This window comes from Ptychodera flava, chromosome 14, assembly GCF_041260155.1.
Source record: "Ptychodera flava strain L36383 chromosome 14, AS_Pfla_20210202, whole genome shotgun sequence".
In the NCBI taxonomy this organism is placed as follows: domain Eukaryota; kingdom Metazoa; phylum Hemichordata; class Enteropneusta; family Ptychoderidae; genus Ptychodera; species Ptychodera flava.
Genome location: NC_091941.1, coordinates 10,959,351 through 10,970,427, shown reverse-complemented (window position 1 = coordinate 10,970,427; position 11,077 = coordinate 10,959,351).

Below are 11,077 nucleotides of genomic sequence, written 5' to 3'. Positions count from 1 at the left end.
TCAACTCGTCATCTCAGAAAAACAAGAGAGAAAACTCCAAAAAGTAAAATCATAGACTTTTAGTTAACCTTCATGAGATGTGTAATCTCAAATATTGTAAGAAATAACAGCGAAATGAAAAGTTAAATCAGCGGGTTTTTCAGATGTATTTTTTCATTTCACGATGTGGCGAATAAGCTCGATTTCCCATAGAAAACAATGGCGTCTAATGTACCGAACAGGTTGCACACTTCTCTCAGGTTCAATTTTTTCAAATCTGAACCAATGATGGTGAAAAGCGGCACGGCGATCCTTTGATTGATATACAAATTCCTGTGGTTTTAGATTTTTGAATTTCTTCACGAAACTTGTTTTATTTGCATTTTATTTATTCCGATCACTGAAATATACTCTTGCCTGGAATAAAATGGCGATCTGACGGCGTTTACATACACAGAACAAGGGTCTCAAATTGGCGCATTGTAATCAGTAAGCGTCTCTTAAGTTGTACAGACCAAATACCTGTAAAGTTGTCGTAATTTACACAAAATTTTAGCGAATATGAACTATGAAAATTCCAGTAAACTGAAAAAATAACACAGAACGGAGGCAAACGAACGCAGGGTCTCCACTGCAATCGTGCAGTGAACGTTATCGATCGATATTCTTTTGTCGGAAATTGATACATTGTTGTGTTGCATACTCGCCAGTCGTTCCCGGCTCACAGTGGCGGCAAACTAGGCCAAAGCGCGCCAAAATACACTGAAACGTAAAAGTATCACAAAAACTAAAAAAGTGTCGTCAATTTCATTTAAGTACAAGAAACCAACAGAAACCTTGATGTTATGGTAAATAAGTCAAAATATATGGGTTATTTTGGAAATATTCATGGCGTGACCTGAATTACACGTCCCAGCAGCACCCAAGTAGATTTCTATCGATAATCTATTGAAAATAAATTGATACAATGTTCGCCGTTGTCAATAGCGACCGGCCGATAGTGCTGTGCGGTAGGAATTATGCTTCGCGGAGTACTGGACACTCAGACATGCTTTTGGGCCGCAATGAAAGTTGTTTTTCATCTACATATACTATATTTTGAAGTGAAATATTAAATTTCATAAAGTAATATCGTTTTTGACTTAAAATTTATTTTATCATTAATACCAAAATTGAGGTTTTCTACCCCTAATATGTACCCCAATCATCCTTTGAGCAAACTATTGCTACCATACTAAACTTAAAATGTTCTACTTTTTGAAAATATATGGTATGTGGAGTTTTCATGTCATCTTTGATGAGAAATATTGCTTTGAAAAAAGTGTTGGTTATGTGCAACGCTACTTTAATTGAAATTAGGGTGTCAAGAATTTCTGTCTATGCATTTATAAATATTTCACAATGTCTTTATGCAAGTGTTGGCAAACAGCAATCAGTTAGTAAAAAGCATTAAGTATTTCAAGGGTTAAGCCTTTTTTATATATCCAAGTTTAAAACACACTTTAAGAGACTGTAGATATAGTTATTGATGCTTTTTTCAGGTTTTTGTTGCCATGTCATTTTATAGATAATTGCGCTTCATACCGGTACTTGCTTAGTAGTTTATCAAACACAATTTTCTGTTTTTCAAAAGGCAAGTTCAAGTCCATCGTAGAATGCATGTTCACAAAGAAAGTAATTAATAAACATTGAACGCTTTTTAACAGCAGGCAATGTAAATGCTGGATAATTGGTCACAACATTCAATCAAATTGTAAAATATTAGTCCACAGAATGTCACTATTACTTACTGGAGAGCCCCAATAAAACAAAGCTCTGTAACACTGTACTCTAATTTGAGGATGGACTATTTTTGACCTTAAACTTCTTATTTTTCCTTTTATTTCCAGATTTAACACATTGAGTCAAATTCATTATGGAAATAATGAAAATTGTTTGTCCCTTTGTGCCCGTGCTGTTTAGGATGACTTTTCTTTTTCACAATAACCTTAGACCTAGAGTTTACTCGGGTCGATGTAATAACAAGACACAATTGTTCATGTAAGACTATCCTCATATATCTTCTCGTCTTAATCGATGACATCTTAAGACCAATCTTGTTTTCTCTTGTCTTTAATGATGGTGTACAGAATACATAAGAAATGCAGTCATTATTCATTCAAGCACTGAAGTGGATGAGGTCACCGGATCCAAAACACCTGTCAAGAAAATTATGCCCTCTAACCCTTCCACTGTTATGCTCATGAGTGTTTTCTCACTACTTACCATACTGCCCTTGATGTAAATTTTAATACACATGAAATAAATTGACATAATTGTTTTGAAAAAAATATACAATCCGTGTTACGAAAACTTTTGCTGTGTAATGTTAATGTAATGCTTTAAAATTTCCAGCGTCCATGGTTTTGTGTAAAGTGTACTTTAGGAAAGCAATCAGGTACAGATTTTTTGTTTCCCTGTGCGTGCTCGGATGCTCTGCAACATAATTTATGTTAACGGCTAAAAAATGAAATGGTTTTTCTGAATAATTCATACATCAGAATTGCTTTTGTTATGTGAAAAAGACCAAATTTTTGTATACTTGAGTGATGAATGTGGCACAAGATGTAGTGCAGACCGTAAAATGTTGATTTACGGACTGACTGTTGTTAATTTCGTGAAATAGCAATGAAGCATGCGTAAAAGAGGACTGTACCCATGCACAAACACTCACACACACACATTTTAAAAATCATGGCACATTGTTCAACAGCCTGAAAGCTATTTCCTGTCTGAAAATGAAAATGGAGAATTGAAATTGGTAAGGGGAAGTTGCATCACATGACAAATTAGCATTCCAATATCGGGATGAATTAACAAGGACTTCGGATATAGTTGTCTCGATATCGAGGTTCACAATTAATACACACCATTTGATAGGTCTAGCTTTCTAGAGCTCAGTCTAGGAAGGGCGACGTTAACAATTTGTTTTCTGTTCTCTAAAAAACTTGCTTGTTTTCAGAAATATGTTGATTTTCTATACAATACTATGCTTCACTCATGATTAGGACCTATAAACATACTTGTATTTTCAAAGCACTTGGAATATCATCTTTGTGAATAAGAACATATAGAAGCCATTTGCTCTCTAAATTCAGTTTAATAATTTGTCAAAAATGGACATTTTGGACATGAATTATGTTTAAATTTTGAATACAACTTTTGTTTGATCATAGCAGCTGGTGATAGTTACATTTTTCAAAAGTCTTCTGTGTCCTTATTTTCCTGAATTTTTGGGAAATGCATATTTTACTCAGTGGTGTGGGTGAATAAAGCTTGCAATTATTTTTATTCAAGGGAATGTGATTACTGATTGGTACATTATAGGACTGGTGTATATTCACTAAACCTGTACATACGTTAGGAGTGACTTTATGTCTCTAAGGAAGGCAAAAAGTGAAAATTCATTGGAGATAAACATTATTGCATTTATCACCAAAGAAATTGATATTGATTCATGAAACCTGACATCAGTATCATAACAAAAGTAGTTCTGCTGTTTTTGTCACCATATATAGCCACGTGTTTGTTACAAATCAGTGGCCTGCCCTGAAAAGTCTGAACAGTGAAAACTCAGTAATGCACTCATCAAAACAGAAGAATGTCCCACATGATTACAAGACGCGGGAAAGGAAATGCTGACCTAGAGGGGGTGCCTTAAATTACACCCGAGCACTACAGCTCTATGTTGAAAATCGGATTGTAGTGTACCTGTGTCAAGTACGCCATTTTGGTAAAACAAATGGCATCATTTCATTTGTTACGCTGGTGACATGTGCATAGGCTTTTCTCACATATCATATCCTGAATTTAACCTTTTCAGGCCAGACTTCCTTGTAACTGACAAGAACTGACACCCCCACCCCCACCGCTACCCCCATATAGGGGTTCAGGCGTGGAGAGAGAATTGTTAGGCTGTATTTTATCCCGCTCTGTTAATCCTGATCACATGACATATTTTCATGCATGCAATAAGGTTTGATGAATTGAATGTCTATGCAAGTTTGCAAGCATCTGATTACATCCGTTATGAAGGGTTGAAATAATAAAGAAAAATTTGAAAAGGATTTCTATAGATTATGTGTTTCACATGCGAGACTTTGCAGCCAACATCTGTGGGTTTGTTTTGCATTCACCATCTTATAATAGTATTAGTGTTAACTATATTCCAGATTGAATTGAGCTGTGATGGCATATGGCCCTGGAAAATAACATGTATTGAGTGAAATAGTCAATGTCTATAACCTCTGCAGAGAGCGATGGCATGTGAAAAGAACTGCATTGATGAGCATTTCTTTGACATGTATAAATGTAAACATGACTATGAAGGTATAGAATTTTGCTTTTATTAATTTTACATCCAATCAATATATGTACAATGTATGTATAACGTTAAATTTGATGACTACAAGTGCACGTAAATGATGTCCTAATTTCTTTTTCAAGTCACATTATCAGAGGCTATGATTGAAGTATAGGTAGAGTATACATGCAGTGTGTTTGCTAAGGGTGGTAAGCAGGTAAATGTTACTGGGGTTCCCCAGTCATTTTACCGGGGTTCCCCTTGGTATATCAATGCAATCAAATAGAGGGACAGCAGCAATGTTACCGGGGTTCCCAAATCATTTACCAATATTCCTCAACCTTAGCAAAAACACTGACATGTTTTATTTTATGTGCTCACAAAGTGAAATAGGTTTTCTCAAGGAGTGTGAAATATGTCAATGCCCAATGTTTCTATAACACTGATTGAGATTGATGCTCTTAAAATTATCTATTACAGCCAAGCCTGAAGTTCAAGCTTTATTTTCACTCAAATTCACACCTTGTTTAACATTGTCACACTTTGAACACAGGAGAACTTGGCAAAATTATCTAATTCATATGGAATTCTCAAATAGGGTTGATTTCCATGAAACAAAAGAACCATTTAAGGACAGGCAGTTCCTGTAAATTATTCTTCTTTATAGTTGTCATGCTTACAATGTTCTTTTTTAGTTTCATAAGACATGCATGATAAGCAACTGTTGTTTCATCACCGTGGAAACTAGTCAAACATGTGGGTTGTTTAATAGTTGCTATCTGACTGATTAATTTAAACAAAGCTTTGTTTCATTCTTACCAAGTACATGCGTGTCCAAAGTTCTCAGAAGAAGCTCCAAAGCAGAACTAATTAATAAAATGAATCAGCTGTTGTATCAATGTTTACTTCAAGTATCCAATATTGTTATCACGTTTGCACCGTTTGCAAAACACAGCAGTGATTGAAATGCTTGTGCAGTTTTCTGTGACAGTAATTAAGTTTGAAAAATTAATAGTAATCTATTTCAATGAAACATTCTCAGACTGTAAGGAAAGTGAAAGAGAGAGATATTTTTGTGGTCATCACAGATACAGCCAAGAGCTATGGGTATATGTGCACTTCTGGGAAAGTCATTTGTTGTATTAAAAATGATCTTTGGATATTATACAGAAGGCTATCATTTTACACAAGGTCTAGTTTGAACTGTAGAATGTACTCAGTTTCCTCAACTACTAGTATATCATTCTAATGTGTTTGCCAAAGACAAGATATCTCACTGTGTCCTCATTTGCCCGCCAAACGTATCTGTTTGGTCAACTGTACAGCAACCTTTGAACTCAGCATGAATCTTCATTTGCATAAATTGCGATGGAGTTACTCAAGTCCTGTAATAATAATGTGGTTTAATTATTAATTTCCGTTCACATTTAAAAAGAAAAATTAATTTCTATGCAAAATTATACAGGATATTGTAATTTAATGTGAACGTGGGAATTGTGGAGATTAGATAAGTTGTTTGTTAATGGTCAGGACTTGCAAATGTGTTAATATAGTGGGACGGGAACATGATTAGATAGGGAGTAATTAATTTCTGTCAGGATGACAAAGAAAGATAAATCCCATACGCATCATCTATGAAATCAGGAACTGTTTCGATTACTAAATGATATTCACTTTGATCTTGAATTCATGTATGGACACAGTTAAATCTGAATATGGTACAGAAAACAAAAGTTTAAACATGCACGTTTAGTTTCAGAAATGTGCAAGGGAAGCTGGTGTAGTTGTTTTATCTAAGCGGGGAACATGCAGAGTTCATTGATGATGGGACTCTATCGACCTCTGACATCACCAGTGTGATTAATCTTTTTGATGTGTCTTGTATGCGTTTGCTCTCACGTAATCACTGTGCGTGGTTGGTTTGTGACCTTTTAATATATTAACTAGCTGATATCCAAAAAATGTACGAGATTTTTCCTTGGTCATTTTGGTGCTGATGTGGAACAAGAGCATTGGATTAATGCGTGTCTGTAAAACCTTTACACAGTGATATTGCAGGTTCAATGTGTGGATCTACTTCGTAAGTCAAGTCTGAAACAATCAATTGATATACGGAGATTTGATTTTAGTTGCTCTTTTCTTGTTGGTTCAGTTTCTGGGCTGATGAAATCCACAATTGCTGATAATTAATCTTAGGTTTAACAAAGTTAATACAATATCATATTCTATTGCAATTTGAATTCTGCTGGTTTTGTTGCTTTTGATTACTTCCCCCCAAGATCTGCAGTTTAATGCAAACTTTATGACAACAATATAAATCCGGTGATGAGTAATATCACTTGGAAACACCTGACGGTTACTATGTAAATTGATTTCACACTGAGCTATTCATATGCAAAATCAATTTCCTAGACTGTAAATTTTATAAAACCCCTTCAGATGTACCAGGCGACTCTCTATACGTGTCCTGTTGCTGCTCTTTTTTTCCGCCTACGATAATTGACATGGTGACATGTCCGTCAGTTCAATAGTTCAACTTTTTTGCATATAGCAACTGGCAATTTATTACAATTCTCACAAAGCAAACAGCTCCTCTACTCGATCTACAAGCAGTTCAATAGGAACTCAGAAGAAGATTACGCAAATTCTTTCAAAGATGGCAGGTATAATGTCTTTATTGAATTCATTATAGCCTATTGGATATCGTTGGCAAGCTTCAGTACATTGTTTCACAAAGTAAACTGTTCCATTGTCAACTCCCCCCAGGGCCACTCACTGCCGGCATATTTATTGAGCCTGGATTAATAGCGGATGGTTACTCTGATTTAAAGTCTTTCAATCATTGAAGAATGGATTGTTTTGGTTTTCTCAAACAACTTTGTGTCTCGCTGAAACTTCAGAGGGATTTATGATACGGGTGAAACACATACTCATGATTGTAAGACAGTGAAATGTCACAAATCCCTTGAGGTATACCTAAACACTTCTTTATCCTCCAACAATACATGTTAAAGTTTTATTACATCTTTGGTTTTGTCTGCACTTTTTGAGTTTTGACACTGCTTGCTACGATGGTTCATAAATGATTACGAAAATGCCTTTTCCATTACAATGGCAAGCTATATTTCTTGAACTGGAAAGTGCCCTTTCTATAAAACAAATTTTGGAAATCACAGTAAATGTGACCAACAAACAACTAGGTAATGTGAGGAGGGTGTGAGACTCTGATTATTCCACAAAATTTCAATGTGTCATATCTATGTTACCTCCATGGGCAAACTGAAAATACCAAAGACTTGTCATCGGCTCTGATTGTATTCACCTTCAGCATATCAATAAATATTAACAGCAAAATTCTGTGAGCATGTTGTATGATTAAAAAAGATACATTTTTTCAAATATCTCACGGTCGATGTCTGTTGCAAAAGTTCCTTACTTACAGCAGCTAGACATACACAATCATATACAAATATATATCACTATATGGTCTTGTCAGTCCAAACTGACATTACACATCAGTGCTTTGAGTGTCCTAGGTGTGCAAATTTGGTCTTCAACCCTTTGAGTGCTATTTTTCCCTCCAAAATTTTAGTGCAATATTTTACCAATTTTTAAGAAATTTTCAGTAATTTTTTTATAATTTTTGAACAAATGGACATCACATTTCATTGGCTAAAGCTTTTGTAAAACTTTTGGCAAAAATCTGAAAAAAGTTGACAGAGGTATATTTTATAAAGGCGACAAAAATTGACTTAGGTGCTCAAAGGGTCAAGTGCCTTCTTTCAAAACATTCAGATTTTTCAGTTTAGAACTTCATGTTTACCTAATAAAGCTACCAGTGAAATTACAAACTATATACAGGCATGTATGTAAAGAGCAACATTATATTTTTGTTTTCTTAATCTTTAACACAAAACATTCATTACTTGTCCTGTTTATTTTTTTGTCCACTAAATGCCATTCAAATTATTGGAGAATCAACAAAACAAAAGGGAATGGTTCAATAGATTCATGATTGTTAATGATAAAATGGATTTCAAAATTTAATACCTGTGAGATAGGTGATAAATCTTCTGACAAACAGCTGGATGACCAACTACTTCATTGTTCTTTTACACACGTCTGGACCTGTTTTGTCACATCAATTCATTGGCGGCATGTTTGATACTGGGAATATATCAGTCTGTTGGAATTGTACATCTATGGGGGTTTATGACCAGATAATTATAACATTTATTTAATTAACATCGCCCGCTTCCTTTTTCAAGGATTAACTAGGTTTCAAAGATGTCACATTTTTTTTTATCTGGACTCCCTGAAGAGTCTTCTTGGAATCGAAACTTTTTCCTTGTCAGTTTGACAAGAATTCAAATGCTGTCATTTGACTGGAATGCTAACTTGAAAAACAGCGGAAGCAAACGACAGTTTTGCAGATTAAAGTGATCATTCAGCAGGCATGGTATGTCAAGGAGATGTCATGTGACCATTGAGAATATCACGTGTGACTGGAAAACATGCATCTTGACCAGAGAACACAAGTAGAAAAACCTATTTGTCATTCTCTTCAACAACCCCCGTACCAGAAGTGGCTAAATATTTTCATAAATTGCAGTGTGGACACACAGGATCTGTGGCAATGAAAAATCCTCTGTGACTATGTAATTTGGGTGTGGTTGTTGCTTTTTCTCTCCTGTTTGGTTGTAAAAAGCATGTTTGGAAAAAAAAAATGAGTTTAGAAAGGGAGTGGGGGGGATGCATGCAGCCACTGTGAAACGTGGAGCATTTAATCTACTCCTTTGGAACCATATTGCATGGAGGACGGGATAAAGCTGTTACAACTGTAGGCAGGAATACCAAATCGCCATTTTGGCTGTTGCCTTGCCCTTTGTCATATATTGTAGAATGTGACATTTAACAGTCACATGCATGAAGTGTTGCAAATATTCATAATCAGATTGCCGTAGGTTATCTGGATACAAAGTAATGCAGAACTGCATATGACGAATACTCTAGGGCCAAAGTCAACTAATCGCTATGAAATGAAAGCCCTTGTCAGTGAAATGGTATGAATAATGTCCCCACTTGTGATGGGGTGTATCACCCCAGTCAACATTTCAATAATTTATGGCTTCTGCAATATGCCATTCAACTCTCGAATAGATTATACGGGCAGCATTTTTTTGTAATAGACACTTCAAACTAATTAAGTTATATTCCATACATTTGTCAGAAATGTAATAGCAGAGGCAAGCTGGAAAGCAGCGATGACTAATGCCATTCTTTATTTTGGAGATTTGCTAAAGGGACACCCCCCCCCCCACCAATAACATTACAGTATTTTATTTCACCAGTACATGTTTACAACATTTCCAGGCGAACTATTAAATTACACTATTTCATTTAACTGTATTAGTCTGTATCGGCAATAACAAAATCTCAAAATTGAGTTTCTAATAATATTGCTTAACAAGGTCAACTAAATGCATTTTTCAGTGATAAAAAATTAACTTTGCCATGCATGAAATTGTCTCATGTTTTTTTTCCCCCAGAATCAAGCAATGGCTCCACGGCTCCATGGGCCCAAAGCACTTGTGTAGATACAGAGCCGGAGTAATAATAGTTAACTTTATCAAGTTGATTCTACATCCTAGTAAGAAGAGTGTAACAAGTAAAGTAGTCTCTTTGCTCTGCGTCATTTGCGAAATGGGACAGCAACGTAGCATGTAATTGTTAGTTTTGACTGGAAATGACATTGGAAATGACATAATTATGGAAGTCATATGTGCCTGTAAATATTAACATTTCATTTGGTTCTGGATGACAGCATGACTTATTATTTTTTATGATATTAAGAACACAACAGAATGTGTTTATTGATGTAATGTTGATTGCAAATCCTTGTCGGTGGATGTCAAAAAAAAATTAATTACAGTAATTAAAAAGAAATTGCATATTCCATGACAGTAATCCAATCAATCAAATTAAAAGCCATGACATGCTGGTATAATTTTGGGAACATTTAAACCATTAGTCTGGTTTCCATTTTGTTTGTTTTCTTGGTGGTCAGTGAAGTATTTGTCTTATAAATGACACCCCTCAGATAGCCTGAAGCTGTTCAAGATCTACACATGCCACATTGTTTGGATGAAAGAGCAGACTTTGAGAGGTCACAGGTCGTGACATTTTAGGATCAAGAATTCAACTCATTGCTGGTCAAACGGGTCTCCTGACGTTTCATTGTATAGAAGTGCACAGTGTAGTATATAGTCTAAACATTTGACTGGCAGTCCACTGTGCCCGTATGTGCAGCCAAGTTCAACCATGTTGTGTGATTTGCCAGCCATGATTGTTGTGAAAAAGTAAGGGCTGTAGCAGCTCACAAAATTGCCTGTATCTGCAAATTGCTTTAAATCATCACAATGGAAGTACTCACTGATATCCAGGAGACGTTACTAAATCCTGTTGCCGAGTTTTGTCTTTCATTTCTTCTAATCCCAAATGATTCCAAAACTAGGATTTATGAATGCAATTTGACTATTTTCCAACTTCAACGTATCTTTTGCATGAATAAAACACCTGTCACGTTTTTTTATAAAACCTATTTCAAGTTAGAATGCACCCTTGGGACAGATATATTGGACTCTCCAATTTAAACAACACTTTTCTGATCTACCACTTGTGGCGGCTCATTTTGTAGCTCTTGGAGTAAATAACACTTTGGCTGTATTAGTTTCTTGAAAATCAAAAATTTACTTT